Raw genomic sequence first — 18,359 nt, 5'->3', positions numbered from 1 at the left:
CTGCTGTTCTCGTCGCATGTAAATATCTTGATTGATTTACTTGGGGAGTTGATTTCTTTCGCTAGTCTGAGGCCTTGTGTTTGCAGGATGGTTGTACAGCAGGGAGCAGGGCACAGGGTGGGGCACTCAGTGCGGTGATTTGTCTCAGGACAGGTATGGGCTCAGGTTGGGGATGTTACGCTGATGCTTGTGAACGCAGGTACCCAGCAGTGCGGGAGGACGTAGCTGTGTGGGTGCACTGGCCTGGGGGGGCATAACACTGGTGTGCACTGGTCTAAGGCACGGGGCCTTTTGCACACATGCGCAGAGCTGTGGCAGCAGGTCAGCGTACACCTTTGTAGGATTGGGGGCAAATGTGACTCGGCTGCGCAGGTCGACACTTTCTCAGAGCTGGGAAGTGAGGCAGAGGTCTGTGCACATACGCGGTTCTAGGACCACTGTAAAGTGCGGTTCCCAGCGCTGAATGACGGGATTGGGGGCCGTGCACACGTGTGGGCCTGGGAGTGCAGTAAACAGATGCGCTGCGCTCAGGGAGGGCCCAGTGAGGCTGTGCGACACTATGGGGGTGGGGGTGGGGGGAGCCTAGGTCTGGAAGTTGGTGCCCACAGCTTTTATGCACTGACAACAGCCTGCAGGGAGCAGGGAGGGGGCGGTAGTGCTCGGGAGGGGTGCAGGAGAGGGGGGTTGGGCTGCACCGGGGGTGGGAGTGTGGGGGGCAGGGACATACACTGGGGGCTGGTGGGTGGGAGGGCCAAGCGCACGGGGAATGGGAGAGGGTGATGGGGTTTGGGTGTGTGGGATGTGGGGTGTGTCGCCGGTTACGGTGCTGCGCTGGTGAGGCTAGCGCACCCAGGCAACGCGGCCTGGCTTACTTCCTAGTCCTGTGTTCCCATCCGGTCCATGCACTCCAGCGGGCTCCATGACTCCACGCCTCTGCGCCAGGCTGCAGCTTTCTGCCTGTCAGTTCCTCCGCCTCAGCAACCAGGGCTAACGCATATGATGCAGAAGGCTCTCCCAGGTCAGCCGCACTCCTGAATCACTGCCTCAGTGGCCCTCCTGTCCTTTCTCTAACTTTTGTGTGGAGCAGGGCTAGTCTCGAGCCACTCTAGTCTCTTATTTGTTACAACTATTTCCCCCCTTTTGGTCAGGATGGCATTGTTGATCCCACGGTGCCAGGTCTGGATTCATCCCTGGGAGTCATCTCCCATGTCGCTAGAGAGGCTTTCACCCCTGGGAGCCTGGGGGTGTCAGGGCAGGGGAAGGGGGCTCTGGCCAGCTCCCCAAGGGCAGTCTCCACACCTCCTGCAGTCACAGGAAGGGGCAAATGCACAAGTGATAAAGCATCAGACACAAGGTTTACACAACCACATAGTCACACTGCAAAAGCTATATCATTATACAAACATCTTCAAGAAACATGGCTACTGGAACACAGCTCCACATTCTCAGGCAGTTCTCTCCAGCCTCTCCATTTCATCTTGAATAACAAGGTGATATCTACTCAATGAGTAAGAATAACCTCCAGGATAATCTCTCGACTCTATTTGGAATCTCTCAGCCATTGACACTTTGTCTCATTTCACTCTTCCCCCTTTTGGTCGAGAAGGTTTTCTCAATCCCTTGATGCTAAGTCTCAGCTCATGCTAGGGTTTTTCTCAATCCCTTGATGCTGAGTCTCAGCTCATTCTAGGATTTCTGTCCCACGTTTCCAGGAAGGTCCACACCCCTGGGAGTCATGTCCCACGTAGACAGGGAGAGGGTGGTGAGTTTGTTTGTTGTGTTGACTGGAGAGAGAGGCCACATCTGAGCAACAAAAGAGGCTCTCTGGGGGTGAATCTTAGGCCTAATTTTAAGTAGGCTTGACCTATCCTTTGTGGGGTTAAGTTTCATATGAACAAACCCCAAGACTGGGGGCTCAGCCTATAGCTTTGGTTGTCCACACTGCTTGTGAGAATATCAAGAATTCAACTTAGGGAGGTTGAATTTTCCCCCGTTCTCACCATTCTCTGAAGGGGACTTTGCCAGCAGGAGTTTTTATAACTTCTTTCCAGGCACTGAGTTAAACTATGACTTGAGAGTGGTCCATCAAATTATTAAGACTTACCGGATCCCAGGATTTTGGGACGATGGCAGAGTAGAGAGCTCCAGGGCTCAGTCCTTTTACTAGAACAACTATTAAATAGGTGGGAATTCTCTGAAACAACTATTTTGAAATTCCAGAGTGAGAGACAGAGACTGATAAATTAAGGTAAAGAACAGCAAATTTCTCTCTCTACCTGGCAGCCATCAGAACCCCACTCTTGCAGCCACCATGGGGTCCTTGCTGGTGACAGAAAGGGACATAAAAATCCTCTTCCCCCAAACCAGGGGTGAACATGGCTGATCACCGATCACAGCTTTTGATTAGCAACTTCAGATAGTGGAGGGCCTGGCTCTGAAGGCAGCTATTATTTCAACCTGCCCCAGACGGGGGTGGTGGTGGTGGAAATTTCAGGACCCTGTGCTGCCCCAAGGCTGAAGGGGACAGCTAATTTAAGGCCTACATTTGCAGGGCAGGCCAAGAAAGCTCTGCTTTGGGGAGCCTGTCAAGAACTCTTGGCACCCTTCTTGAATTTCTCCTCAGGGCACTTTGGAGCCAGTCTGCATCCCTGTGTGTCCCTGGCGCTGTTTTGGCCAGGAAAGACTGATTTGGGGAAGTCCTTTCTGGAGTGCCCTTTGTTCCTGAATTTGCCCTCCAGGCATAAGTGGCTTGGGACAATGCAACGAGTGTAAGGATGTATAGAGATTGACAGTCTAGGACAAAGCTTGCCAGCTTCAAACACCCAAGAAAGATGTTTCCTGTGAAACAGAGGGAACAACAAAACTTCTGTAAATAGGGAACTCCAAAACAACTAGCAAGCAAAAGCCCAGAAAGACAGAAAACTGTGCCAATACCTGTTGTGCAATTTTTGAAAAAGATTGTTTCTCATATTTCCTTAGATGTTCTTGTTGTTTAGAGTGGAAGAGTTACTCTGGACCCTCTTATTCTCTCATGTCTTGAGCTTTTTCTTTTCCATTAATTTTTTTTATTGTGATAACATACATACAGCTTAAAATTTCCCATTTTGAAGCAGTGAATGCAGTACGCAAAAGGAAATTTATAGCTATAAATGCCTATATTAAAAAAGAAGAAATATATTAAAGTAATAACCTAACTTCACATCTTGAAGAACTAGGAAAACAAGAGCAACATAAACCAAAGTTGGCAGAAGAAAAGAAATAATTAAGATTAGAGTGGAGTTAAATGAAACTGAGAATAGATCAATAAGAGAATAAATAAAACAAAAAGTTGGTTCTTTGAAAAAAATCAATATTATTGACTAGCCTTTAGTTAAACTAACAAAGTAAAAAAGAGAAAACATGCAAATAAGTAAAATAATAAAGGTAAATGAGGATATTACTATTGACCTTACAGAAATAAAAAGATTTATAAAAGAATGTTATAAACAACTATGCACCAAAAACTAGTTAATCTAGAAGAAATGGAAAAATTCCAAGAATAAATCAATTATCCATATTGATAATTGACTCAATTCAATTTAATAATTCTTATTGACTCAAGAAGAACTAGAAATACTAACAAACCTATGACAAGTACAGAGATTGCATCAATAATCAAAAACCTTCCAGCAAAGAAAAGTGTAGAACCAGATGGCTTCACTGGTGAATTCTACCAAATATTTAAAGAAGAATTGATATAAATCCTTCTCAAAATCTTGCAAATAATTGAAGAAGAGGTAAATTTTTAATTTATTCTATGAGGCCAGCATAACTCTGATACCTAAGCCTAGTAAAGACATCATAAGAAAAGACAATTACAGACCAATTTTCCTTAAGAATATATGTATTAGTCAGGTTTCTCTAGAGAAACAGAACCAACAGGAGTTATCTGTAAGTATGAGATTTTATAAAGTTGTCTCATGCAATTGTGGGAATGGAAAAGTCCAAAGTCTGCAGGACAGGCTGTGAAGCTGGTGGCTTTTATGAAGGGTCTGGACAAACTCCACAGGAGAAGCTAACTGGCTGAAGAAGCAGTGAAAATATCTCTCTTCTTCCTTAAAAAGTCTTCAACTGATTGGAGTATCTTATTGGTGAGAGAGATGTCTTAGTTGATTGCAGATATAATCAGCCACAGATGCAATCAACCGACTGATGATTTAATACACCAGCCTTCCAGTTTATCAGCCAGTCATGAAATATCCTTGCAGCAACGGTCAGGCCATTGCTTGCCTGACCAGACAACTGGGCATCATCACTTGACCAAGTTGACACCAGAACCTACCCATCACAATATAGGTGCAAAAATCCTTAGCAAAATACTAGCAAATGGAATTCAACAACGAATTAAAAAGATTATACAACGTAAACAAGTGGGACTCATCCCAGGAATGCAAGGGTGGTTTGATATATGAAAATCAATCTTTGTAATATACTACATAAATAGAATGAAGGAAAAAACCCCAAATGATTAGCTTAGTAGATGTAGGAAAAGCATTTGACAAAAGCCAGCACCCTTTCTAAATGCACTAAGTACAGTAGGGATAGAAAGTAACTTTCTCAATATGATAAAGGCCATTTATGAATTACTCACAGCTAATATTAAACTCAGTGGTGAAAGGCATACAGTTTTCCCCTTAAAATCAGTAACAAGACAAGGATGCCTCATTTTACCACTGTATTAATACTGTACTACAATTTCCTTCCAGAGCAATTAGGCAAGAAAAAGAAATAACAGTTATCCATATTGGAAAGCAAGAAATAAAATATCTATTTGTGGAGGGCATGATCGTATGTATAGAAAACCCAAATGAATCCACAAGAAAACTATTAATGCTAATAAATAAATTAAACTGGCAGGTTACAAGAAACAGAAGATGACAGAGTTCCTATACACAATCAATGTTCACTATGGAGAAGAAATTAAGTAAATTCTATTTACAATAGCATTTAAAAGAATAAAATATCTAGTATAAATTTAAGGATGCAAACGACTGTGGCCTAAATAAATGGCAAGATATCCTGTGTTTATGGATTGGAAGAGTTAACATTGTCAATATTACCCAAAGCAATATACAAATTTAGTGTAATCCTTACTAAAATTCTAGCAGCCTTTCTTGCAAATACAGAAAAACCAATCCTCAAATTCATATGTAACAACAAGGGGCCCCAAATAGCCAAAACAATCTTGAAAAAGAACAGGATTGGAGGATGTACACTTCCTAATTTCAAATTCTACTACGAAGCAACCATAACTAAAACAGTGGTAGTCGACCTAAAATAGACAATTGGATCAGTGGAACAGAATTGAAGTCTAGAAATAGCCCCACACATCTATGGCCAATTGATTTTTTAAATGCAATTTTATTGAGATATATTATATCCTTACATATCATATGTATCAGTTAGGGTTCTCTAGAGAAACAGAATCAACAGAGAATTCTCACAAATATAAAATTTATAAAAGTGTCTCATGTGGCCATGGGAATGCAGAGTCCAAAATCCGCAGGGCAGGCTTGAAGCCAACGACTCCACAGGAGAGGCTCACCAGCCAAAACAGAAAGAGCCCCTGTCTCTTCTGAATCCTTAAAAGGTGTCCTGTGATTAGATTAAGCATTACTCATTGCAGAAGACACTCTCCTTTGGCTGATTACAAATGGAATCAGCTGTGGATGCAGCTAACATGATCATGATCTAATTCTATGAAATGTCCTCATCACAACAGACAGGCCAGCACTTGCCCAACCAAACAGGTACCACCACTTAGCCAAGTTGACACATGAACCTGACCATGACATCATATAATCATCTAAACTGTATAATCAGTGATTCAGAGCATCATCATAAAGCTGTGCGTTTGTGTGTTAGTTAGGTTCAGGTAAACAGAGACAGCAGGAGATATCTGTAAATGTGAGATTTATAAAAGTGTCTCATGCAAATGTGGTGATGGAAGAGTCCAAAATCTCTAGGGCAGGACACAAGCTAGCGGTTTCTATAAAGGTCTTCAATGAACTCCCCAGGAGAGGCTGACTGGTTGAAGTGGAGAGAGAGATTCTGTCTTCTGAATTCTCCTTAAAAGCCTTCAGGTGATTAGACTAAGTGTCACTCAAATCAGAAGACACTCCCCTTAGCTGACTGCGGATGTAATCAGCCATGGATGCAGCTGATGTGATCATGATTTAAGTCCACAAAATGTCATCACAGCAACAGAGAGGCCAGTGCTTGTTTGACCAAACAACCGGGCATCATCATCTGGCCAAGTTGACACATGAACCTGACCATCACAATTTGTCATCACAATCAATTTTGAACATTTTTAATACTCCAAAAAAAGTAAGAATAAAAGTAAAAATAAAAGTGAAAAAGAACCCAAAATATACACACCCTCTTCTCCCCATTATTATTATTTTTTGTATTTTTATCTGGAGAAAGGAGTGTCGGTGCAAGGTTTTTGCAATCATGCAGTCACACCTTAAAAGTTCTATAGTTATTCAATCATCTTCAAGAATCAAGGCTCTCAAATTATAGTTCAACAGTTTCAGGTATTTCCCTCCAGTTACTCCAATACCCCAAATGCTGAAAAGGGATTTCTATATATTGCATAAGAATAACCTCCAGAATGATTTGTCAACTCTATTTGAAACCTCTCAGCCACTGGACCTTTATTTTGTTTCAGTTCTCTTCCCTCTTTTGGTCAAGAAGGCTTTTTCAATCCCATGATGCTAGGGCCAGGCTCATCCCCAGGAGTCAGGTCCCACATTGCCATCCCAGAGATTTACACCACTGGGAGTCATGTTCCATGTAGAGGGGAGAGCGGTGAGTTCACCAGCTGAGTTTGCTTAGAGAGAGAAGCCACATCTGAACAACAAAAGAGGGCTCTAGGGGAGTCTCTTAGACATAATCATAAGTAGGCCTAGCTTCTTCTTTGCAGGAGTAAGATTCATAAAGGCAAGTCCCAAGATTGAGGGCCTGACCCATCAAATTGGCCCTCCCTACTGACTGTGAGAATATCAAGTCTTCCCCAGGTGGGGAAGTTTAATATTTCCACACTTTTCCCCAGGCTCTCAAGGAGACTTTGCAAATGCTTTTTTTTTAAACTTTTTTTATTGTACAATATAACATATATACAAAACAAAGAAATAAGAAAGCAATCATTTTCAAAGCACTCTTCAACAAGTAGCTACAGGACAGATTCCAGAATTTGTCATGGGCTACCAAACGATCCTGTCATATTTTTCCTTCTAGCTGCTCCAGAACATAGGAGGCTAGAGGACTTAAATATTTTTTTTTTGTCATCACAACCTATTTTTTCCTTTTTTTTTTTGTGAAAAATAACATCTATACAAAAAAGCTATAAATTTCAAAGCACAGCACCACAATTCGTTGTAGAACCTATTTCAGAGTTTGACATGGGTTATAATTCCACCATTTTAGGTTTTCACTTCTAGCTGCTCTAAAATACTGGAGACTAAAAGAGATATCAATTCAATGACTCAGCATTCATACTCATTTGTTAAATACCTTCTCTGTATAGCTCCACCATCACCTTTGATCTTTCCATCCCCTTTTTTAGGGTGTTTGGGCTATGGTAATTCTAAATTTCTCATATTGGAAGGGTCTGTCATTAATATGGGCTAGGGAGATGGAACTATCTGATGTTCTGGAGAGGCTGGGCTAGGTTTCAGGACTTATTTGGACCAGGGACCCACCTGGAGGTTGTAGGTTTCTGGAAAGTTACTGTAGTGCCTGGAACCCTTGTGGAATCTCACATATTACCTTAGGTGTTCTTTAGGATTGGCTGGAATGGTCCTGGTTGAGGGTTGGTAGGTTATGATAGGTAGCCAGGTCTACCTGAAGCTTGCATAAGAGCAATCTCCAGAGTAGTCTCTCGACTCTATTTGAACTCTCTCTGCCACTGAAACTTTATTAATTACACTTCTTTTCCCTCTTTTGGTCAGGATGGAATTGTTGATCCCACAGTGCCAGGTCTGGATTCATCCCTGAGAGTCATCTCCCACTTCACCAGGGAGACTTTCACCCCTGGATGTCATGTCCCATGTAGGAGGGAGGGCAATGATTTCACTTGTAGAGTTGGGCTTAGAGAAACTGAGTCCACCACTGAGCAACAGCAGAGGTCCTTCAGAAGTAATAGGTATGCTTACAGGTAGCCTTAAGCTTCTCTGCTACCTATATAAGCTTCACAAGAGTAAGCCTCATAATCGACGGGCATGGCCTGTTGATTGGGTGTCCCTAAAGCTTGACACAGTATCAGGGGATTCCCTGATGGTAAGGTTTAATAGTTCCATATTTTTTCCCCCATCCCTCAGGGGACTTATTTTTTTTGACCAGACATTCTGGCTATACCACGTCATGATGAAGTTCTTCTGTTTTTAATTCTCTTTATTTGTGGAACTGGAAAATGGATTCGTTTTTGTTTTCTTCCTCTCAGAGGCTCCTCATCACTGTCTACGTTGATATATTTCCACTTTTCGGCTTTCCCAGGGGCAGCACAGAGTGCTTTCCTCATTTGGGCTATGCAGATTTTCTAGAAGTCTTCCTGAGTTAAAGCCTGACTAGTGCTGATGGCTGCAGTGTTAGCTCTCTGCTTTTCCATGGGTGTGGTGCTCAGTTTCTTGGAAATGTCTTGCTATTGTTCATTGCAAGAGTGGTGCACATCCACCCATTCAGTGTTGGCATCCTCCTTCTTACTGAGACGGGCGCTTTCCCACCCATCTTCATCATTCTCAGAATTCTCTTTCTCTTTTCCAACTTCCAGAACTTCTGCTCCTGGAATGTAATGTTTTATTTATTTATTTTTTGTATGCTGTATGGCGGGGGTCAAAGTTCATTCTTTTTCCATGTGAGTATCCCATTATTGCAGCATCATTTGTGGAATTTTTGTTTGTTTTCCTTTCTTTCTTTGCTCATTTTATTTTATTTTTTTGGGGAAATGCATGGGTTGGGAATTGAACCCGGGTCTCCTGCATGGCGGTGTGAATTCTACCACTGAATTACCCTTGCAGCCCCCTGGACTATAATCTTTAGCATCTAATTTTCCATATTCTTGAACTCTTGCTCCAATCGAGGCTTCTGTAGGCTTGCTCTGGAATTTCTTCTGCAACATCTGAGGGTTTAGTGTTTGGAAGAGCTGAATCAAAGCCCTAGCAGACATCATCACTTCCTTATCTATGTGTGTTTCATACGGGGCCAGGTCTTGGAGAAGGCCTTCATTCATGGCTAGATGACATTGAGCTGTTATCTCTTGTAGAGCATTGATTCCTATTGTCATAACTTCGCCAGAGTTCTTGTCTGTAGCAAAATTGTTGGTCACAGTCATAAGCAGTGACTGAATGATCTCTGGGGATACCAGGTCATGAGAAGCTTCTGCAGCAAATGGAAGGATCTTTGTTACCTCTCTTTGCTGTGGCTGCATAAACCTCTACACAAAGGCATAGAAGTCAAAGAGAAAAAGCTCATGAATTCTCACCAATTTCAAGATAAAGTTTATGGGCATCATCTTCACTTCAAATCTTTCCTTAGAGCTCTCTAATTGCTTTAGTAATTTTTCTGCAAAATCTTGGGGGACCATGAATCAAGTGAATAGCTGAAAAGTTAAACACCTCTGGCTTCTTCTTTTTCTTCTTCTTTTTTTTTTGAGCACTTTTATCATCTTTTCCAACTTTTTCTTGTGTTTGGAGCTTTTCTTTCCTGTGGCATACTGCACTAGCAGATCTCTTGCTATTGGTCCACCATCTTCAGATTCTGAGCCACTGTCCTTTTTCTCCTCTTCATCTTTCCCTAGGAAGAATGTCAAAGCAGCAATTACTATCTTGGTGACTTTGGAGAAACATGCAGTTGTGTTAACATTGACAGTTTTGGCATCATTCCAGTTGTTTCTTTTGTAGAGTTCAATCATCACATCTAAAGAAATTTTGGCCGCAGTTGCATTGCTGTCTCTTAATATGTTGTACAGGAAATTCTGCAATATTACATTCACTTTACTGTTCTTGTGTTTTGCGTTTGTATTCTTGATATCCATCACAATAGAAGTGTACAGAGTCTTTCACAGAAGTTTATCATGGCAACGCAGAATTTCAAAGAAGAGTTTTAGCAAAACTTGATGAATTGATGAGATTCTTATTTCTCAGCAAGATCAAAGCTTTGCAAAATGTCATTCGAAGACATGGATCCAAGGCAGAGTGAGTGTAAGAGAGCAGATCTTTCAGATCTTGAGGAAAATCATGTAGATGTTCTGGGTAGTAATGACCAGTCTATGCCATATATTCTGAATTAATTGTTTCAGCTCTTGTATCTCATTTGAACTGTTGGTTTGTTCCTTTGGCTGGGCCATAACTTCAATTTTCCTGCTGTGATTTGTTATTTTTTGCTGGCGTCTAGACATTTAATTACCTTAATTAGTTTATTCTGGAGATTGTTTTCACTTCTCCTACCTAGGGTTTTCTTGCTGGATGAATTTGTTGTCTATCTGTTCTTTGACATTCAGTTCAACTTTTTCTGGACCTCTGGCTTAGGTTTTGTTTAACAGAGGAGAATTTTTTGGTTCTTGTTTTCTTGTTCATTGCCCTGCTTGTGTGGTACTTTTCCCCCCAACCTTAGTAGGTATTATAGGCCCCAGCTGGGTTTTCCCGGACTAAACTGGCCTCTTATCGGGGGAAGGAGTCACCTGCGTCAGTTTTCCCTGAGGGTAAGATCCAGCAGGTTAAAAGGCTTTCCTGTGAAGTCTCTGGACTGTTTTTCTTATCCTGCCCAGTATGTGGCACTTGTCTGCCTGCAGGTCCCACCAGTGTAAGATGATGCGGCACCTTTAACTTTGGCAGACTCTCCCTGGTGGGGCTGTGGTGGAGACAGAGGAGAGGTTGTAGATTGGTTTTAATGGCTTCAAATTACCAAGGCCTGGGGTCTGAATTCCTTGAGGGAGGGATTCCACCTGAGTTGGGCTTCACCCCTCCCCTGGGGAAGGCACAGGCTTGAGACAAGCCCTGAAAGCAGCTTGTTTCTGCCTATGCCTGGGGGAGTTGCAGCCTGAGAAGTCCTGCCACTGAATCCAGAGGCAGTCAAGCCTTTGTAGAAACACAGCCACAAACACCTCCGTTTCTTTTCTTTTTTCTTTTTCCATTAGCCCAATGAGTGACCTCCACTTTGACCAGGTTCATCTGAGCTGGGGGCCTATTTTTACTAGTCATAATTTGTTAATTAATGCCACAATTGGTGTTTGGTTGGACTCAGTCCCTGCTGCTGTTAAAGTCTCTTTCCTTTCCCCTCTGGGAAGCAGCCTGTGGGGGATGGGTGCCGGCTCCCGCGGCTTGGGGAACTCACGGTTCTGGGGGGCTCACAGCCGGTCCAGCTGGTCCAGACTGGGGTACGCTGTGTGTCCGGTCACTGACGTGGCTTCAGGAGTTGTTCTTTACTGTTTCTGGTTATTTAGTAGTTGTTCTGGAGGACGGACTAAAACGCGCAGATTGCTAAGCTGCCGTCTTGGCCACTCGCCCTTTTCCAGTCTGTGCCATAAATATCACTAGCTCCACCAGTTCTTTCTTGGGTTTCTTTGGTTGTAATTTGAAAATCTCCACATTGGATTTATAGTGATTATATTGCTGTAGAAACGCCTCGATGTAGGTTGGTGGGTCCCGTTTGATCAGATTCTGCAACCATGGCAGGTGGTTGGGCAGCTTCTCATTGTTCTGATGGACATGTTGACCGCAGACTGGCTCAGCAATGAGCAGTTCTCACAAAACTATACCACTTCACCAAGTGATTTTTGATAGGGATGTTAAGTACATGCAGCGGGGAAAGAATTGCCTCTTCAACAAATCTTGTTGGGAAAACTGGATATCCATATGTGGAAGAATGAAGTTGAACCCCCTGCCTCACACCATATACACAATTCAACTCAAAATGGATCAAGGACCTAAGTATAAGAGCTTGAATACTAAAATGCTTAGCAGACAGCATAAGGGCACTCTTCATGACATGAAAGATGGCAATAGATTCTCAGATATGATACCAAAAGCATGAGTGACTAAAGAAATGCTAGATACATTTGATATCATCAAAATTGAAAGCTTTGTGCATTGAAGGAAATTATCAAGAAAGTGAAAAGACATTCTACAGAATGGGAGAAAGTAGTTTCAAACCACATATCAGATAAGGGTTTAATATCCAGAATATATAAAGAACTTAACAGCAAAAAGATAACCCAATTTATAAATGGGGAAAGGACTTGAATAGACATTTCTCTAAAGAAGAGATACAAATGGAAATAGGTACATGAGAAAATGCTTAACACTTTTAGCCATTAGGGAAATGCAACTGAAATGTCCAGTCAACTTAATGAGGAAAAGATAATCTTTAAAAAAAAAAGGTGTTGGAATCATTGGATATTCATATGTAAGAAAATAAGCCACAGTCCTCTTACCACATACCATTTATAAAAATAACTTGAAATGAATCATAAACTCAAAATGTAAGAATCAAAAGTATAAAACCTCTATAAGAAAACCTAAGAGAAAATTTTAGTGTCCTTGGGCTTGGCAGAGATTTCTTAAGTAAGACACAGGAAGCATGAACTTTAAAGTAAAATATTTAGTAAATTGGACTTTATCAAAATTAAAAGCTCTGACTACTCAAAATATGAAAATGAAAAGGCAAGCTATAAACTTGGAGAATACTTGCAAGACATATTTAGCAAAGGACTTGTTTCTAGAGTTTTAAAAACCATTTCCAATTCAATAATAAGAAATCAAACAATCAAATAAATGGGCAAAATTCTTAAAAAAAAGATACCTCACCAAAGAAGAATACAAGTGGAAATAAGCATGTGAAAAGTTACTTCATATCATTGGTCATTAGGAAAAGCAAATTAAAACTACAATGCAATAAGATGGCTGAAGTTAAAAACACTGACCATACCACGTCTTGACAAAGCTATGGAGCCACTAGGACTCTCATCTATTGCTGAATGGAGTAGAAAATGTTATGACCAGTTTGGGAACTCATTTGGCTATTTATTAAAAAGGTAAGTGTGCACCTTACATACTACTCAGCCATTTCACTCCTAGATATCTGCTCAAGAGAAATGAAAGCGTACATCCACCTAAAGATGGGGGTTTGAGGAAAGTGTTGGTGATGACGGATATGCTAATTGTCCGGATGGCGGTGATGATGTCGTTGGTACATACATCCATCAAAACTCATCAAAGTGTACACTTGAACTATGAGCAGTTTATCGTACGTTACATTCCAAGAAAGTTTAAAACTTTTTCCGTTGAGATTTTCTTTGATAGAAAAAACAACTCACAATGGCTTAAAGAATGAGGAGAATTTAAATTTAAATCCTCACACTTAATTAGAGTTGTTGTAGGTGGCTCCAGGATCAATTAAATCAGCGACTCAGTGGCATCATTCAACTCCAGATTAATCCTGTTCCTCTACTCTGTTATGCTCAGTTATTGCCTTAATCTTTGCTGTCACTACCTTCTTGACTCAAGAAGGTAGCTACCTGACAAATTCAGGCCCTAACTGGCTGTTTGTTTTCTTCTATGGGTGCAGCTCACATGGAACTTACTTGTCCTTGGGGAGGGGTTTAAGAGAAGCAGTAGCAGACCTCACTAGAGCTGGGTGGGGAAACTGAGCCTCAAGTTCATCTAGTTTATTAGTCTGACATCTTGCAGTGGAGTCTGCTACTGTTCTATGGCTGCAAGTGGAACCCCGTGGAGACAGCAACATTTCAGAGACCGTTACTAAATGGTCTTGAAAGCCATTACTTTTCTTTTGCTCCCTATACCCACAACAAAAATCTTCCCTTCCACATTTTTTTTTTCCCCCAAACATCTGCAGCTGACATGGGAGTTTAGCAGGGGGGAGTCTAGGACTCCCTAACTCAAATGCCTACAGCCAACCAAGAAGGTGACATGCATGTGTAAATCTATGTGCATCTCTTTGGAGCTAAGGCGATAGGGAATGGTGCATGTCCCACACAGCAAAACAAACAACTCACTCCCATTAAAACCCCAATGCATGGCAAATTCTAGAATCTTTATGGGCCAATTAGAGACCCCTGGAGGAGTCTGTGAATAAGGGATGCATATTCATTCTCTATAACTATTATAAGAAATTGCTTAAAACTAAACTCAGAGAGCCAGAGAGCACACACAGCCAGAGACCTTTGGAGCTCTGGGGGAGCTTCATGAAAAAGGAAGCCTGGAAAGAACGCTATCAGATGTTGTCATGTTTGCCATGTGCCTTTCCAATTGAGAGAGAAACCCTGAACATCATCGGCCTTCTTGAACCAAGGTATCTTTTGCTGGATGCCTTAGATTGGACATTTCTATAGTCTTGCTTTAATTTGGACATTTTCACAGTCTTAGAACTGTAAACTTGCAACTTAATAAATTCCCTTTTTAAAAAATTGTTCTTTTTCTGGTGTATCACATTTCTGTAGCTGGCAAACTAGAATGGATTTTGATACCAGGAGTGGGGTTCTGTTGCAGTTTACAAATACCAAATGTGTTGGAAAGATTTTTTAAATGGATAAGGGGAAGATTTTGGAAGAGTTCTGAGGCCTAAAGTGCTGTGGAGAGACTGTTGGTAGAAATGTGGACTTTAAAAATACCTCTCATGAGGCACTAGACAGGAATGAGGCATGTATTATTGCAAACTGGAAGCAAGGTGATCCTTGTTCTAAAATGACAGATAATCTGGCAAAATTAACTAATGGCTTTGGCTGGAAGGCAGATTTTAAAAGCCATGAACTTGGATATTTAGCAGAAGAGATTTCCAAATTAAATGTGAAAAGTGCGGTCTGGTTTCTCGTTTCAGCTTACAGTGAAATGTGACAGGAAAGAGATAAGCTGAGAACTCTTGGGTAAAAAAAAAAAAAAAAAAAAAGAAGTTGATGTTCTGGAAAATTCTGGGCTTCCAGGAAGTGAGACCCCAAGAATGGTGCCCCATGTGAGGATTTGGCCAAATGTGGAAACATTAGCCATTGCAGAGAAAGCCAGGATTGGAGATGGAGTTATCCAGGAAGGATTTTGGAAACTCCTTCTATCTGATGGGCATGGTCTGAGCCTACTGCATAGAAAGCCAACAAAAAGTGCTGTGGGATCTGTATAAATGCAACCACTGCCAGTTGGGACTAAAAGTCTCATAAAAGGGAAAAAGTGAAGGTACAATTACTTCAGAGGCAAAACTATGGAATCTAAGGTCTGAAGTCAAGAGACCTCGGGCCAGGAGAGCGGACCCACCCAAACAAGCTCTTGGAGAGGGCGAGTTTGCCCCGAAGACAGCGGGTGGGACTTCTACCACATTGCAGTGGAGGAGTTGTGCTGCCTCAGGCATTGGAGAGGGTGGAGCACATTTCTTAGGGGTTGGGGAGAGCCTGGCTGCCACCACAGGGAGGGGTTGAACATGTACCCCAGAGATGGCAGAGAGCCTGGGTGCAGCCCCAATCCTTGGAGAACGTGGAGCTGAGAATAAAGGTGGTCTCCCCAATGTCCCCCAAGGTTGCGTTTGGAGAGAGGTGGGCCGCTGCGTAGGCCCTTGGAAAGAGTGGGACTGCTGCTTTCTAAAGCCCCAAAGATAAATGACTCTTAGACTTTGAAATCTAGTGGACTTTGCCCTGCAGGTATTTGAAACTGTTTAGGTCCAGCGACCCCTGTGTTCCTTCCAATTTCTCCCTATGGAAATGGAAATATGTATGCTATGACTGTCCCTCTTTAGTATGTTGACAGCAGATAACTCGTTCTGAGTTTTACAGGTCCAGAGCCAGAGGAGAATTTTGCCTTGGGACAGACCATGCCTGTAACAGACTTTGATGAGTCTTTGTTACTGGTTTTAACCTTGTATTGTTACTGAAATGGTTTAAGGCTTTCTGATATTGTGATGAAGTGATTGTATTTTGTATATGGGAAAAACGTGTCTTTTTTAGGGTGCAGGGAGTGGAATGTGCTGGTTTGAAAGGATTATGTACCCTAGAAAATCCATGTTTTAATCCTGCTCCATTTGTGGAAGCAGCGGTTTCTTTTAATCTCTATTCTGTCTGTAGTTGGAAACTTGATTAAATGATCTCCACAGAGATGTAACACACCGAACTTTGGGTGTTAATCTTTGATTAGAGGGAAATGTGACTTCACCCATTCCAGGTGGGTCTTGAGTTTACTGGAATCTTTTAAAAGAGGAAACATTTTGGAAGAACCTTCAGAGCCAGAGCCCACACAGTCAGAGACCTTTGGAGATGAAGAGGGAAAACACCCCCAGGGGAGCTTCATGAAACAAGAAGCCTAGATAAAAAGCTAGGGGATGTCACCATGTTTGCCATGTGCCTTTCCAGTTGAGAGAGAAACCCTAAATGTCATTGGCCTTCTTGAACCAAGATATCTTTCCCTGGATGCCTCAGATTGAACATTTCTATAGCCATGCTTTAATTTGGACATTTTCACAGCCTTAGCACTGTAAACTTGCAGCTTAATAAATTCTCCTTTTTAAAAGTCTCCCCCTCCCCCCCCCCAAAAAAAACCCATAAACAACTAAATTCATCATTAGAATTCTGGAGGTAAAGCATCTAAAATCATTGTGCTGGCAGAGCGGTGTTTCTTTGGGAGGCTTTGGGGGAGAATCTATTCCCTTGTCTTTTGCAGCTTCTAGAAGCCCCTTACTTGCTTCATTCCAGTCTCTCGTTTCCTTTTACCCACTCTGATATCCTCTCTCTCTCCCTATGCTGGGCCCTCCCAGATAATCTAAAAGAACTCTCCCCATCTCAAGATCCTTAACTTAATTACCCCTGCAAAGCCCCTAGTATAACATATTCACAAGTTCTGGAGAGGAGGAGGTGGACATCTTTGGGGTGTGTGTGTCAACATTTCACCAACCACAAGATGTGAGAGCTTCCACTCTCTAAGGGGACACGCAGACCCTGGGTTGGGCAGAGTGGAGGGAGGGGCTCGGGGTGGGAGGTGTCTGGGCTGCAGAGGTGGGACCTGGGGTGCAAGGATGGATTCCTGGGAAGGCGGCTTCTGGGGACCCCACTGCCAAGGGCCGTGAAATATACCTCTGTGACCAGGAAGTGTCCAGACCTGAAGGCTCTGCCACCCCCTGCTGAGAGTAAAACCTTGTGGCCAAAACCCGGGACAGCAATGGAGGCCACCGTGTTGAGGCACGGCAGGACCAGAACTCGAGCGCAGGGTCGAATCCAGAGGGTGGAACCTGAGCCCGTGTTCAAGGGCTGTCCCTGGGGAGGCAGGGATAGGAGTCACTTACAGGGGACTCGGAGGAAAGTAGCGTTCAGTTTGGTCAAGGGCACAGAGTGAGGGTGGAAAGTCCCAAGGCCAGGAGCTGGGGAAATGGATCCTGTGCAGATGGCCTGAATTGTTTGAGGCAGCACAAAGGATTTGCACAAATTGGGGGTGCAACTGAGGCAGACCAGGAGAAGCTGACCTTGGGCAGCTTTCTTGGGGAGGTACAGATATGGGGTAAACTGAGCCTAGAGATGAGAGCGGCTCGGAGCATGGTGGAGTCCCAGGGGAAGCATGCTCCAGAGCTGCAGAAGCAGAGCTAGAACCAGGAGTTCCGCCTCCCAGACCCAGTCCTGGCTCTGGCTACAGAAGGTGCTATCCCAGGTGCTGGAGAAATCGCAGCCTGAGAGGAGCTGGTGGCCCATCTAGAGGGTCCTACGGTGCCAGGGAAGGGAGTCCCAGCACCACGGAGGAAACACTAGACGACAGGGGAGGCGGGGTGGGTGTGGCGATTTCAGCTCCACCCTGATTGGTCCTGGGAGTCAGGGATCAGCCTCAGTGGCTTTTCAGAGGCGCTCCAAGGCCACCTCCCCTGACCAGGTTTACACCGACAGCCTAAGCTGTGGGAGCCAGTGGGGTGACTTTCCCTGCATCACCGCAGGCTTCCCTATCGGGAGCTCCCAGTTACTAACAAGGTGGGCAAGAGGGGCCCGTAACCTCTTTGTGCCTTGATTTCCTCATCTGCAAAATGGAGAGTCGTAGTAGTTTTTCTCGGAGGAGTAAATGAGTTAACATAGGCCAAATGCTTAGGGTCGGGCCTGGCGTATACTCACATACTCAGCACTCAGTGCTGGCTCTCCCCCACCCCCCTTCCCTCCCCTCTCCTCTGCACCAGCCCAGGGACTAGAAGGAAGCAGAGCAACAAAGAAAGCTCAGGAAATACAGCAGGAAGGATTAGGTTAGCTAGTAGGCTGAACTTCCAGCAAGTGTCAAACCACTTTAAGAGTCCAAACCCTGCTAGGTGGTTGCCCCCTAATGGCCCTGCCGTGGTCCCTTTTTCTCCTCCTTTGCTGC

General features: G+C 43.2%; 1 pseudogene; it reads right to left on the bottom strand.

Moving 5' to 3' along the window:
* Positions 1–582: 582 nt before the first annotated feature.
* LOC143645522 (protein SDA1 homolog) lies at positions 583–17,710 on the bottom strand (annotated as a pseudogene).
* Between the last annotated feature and the right edge of the window lie 649 nt (positions 17,711–18,359).

Source organism: Tamandua tetradactyla, chromosome 9 (genome assembly GCF_023851605.1).
Source record: "Tamandua tetradactyla isolate mTamTet1 chromosome 9, mTamTet1.pri, whole genome shotgun sequence".
NCBI classification, from domain to species: Eukaryota; Metazoa; Chordata; class Mammalia; order Pilosa; family Myrmecophagidae; genus Tamandua; species Tamandua tetradactyla.
Note: the sequence above shows the minus strand (reverse complement) of the source record. Positions and strands in the feature narration are given on the sequence as shown.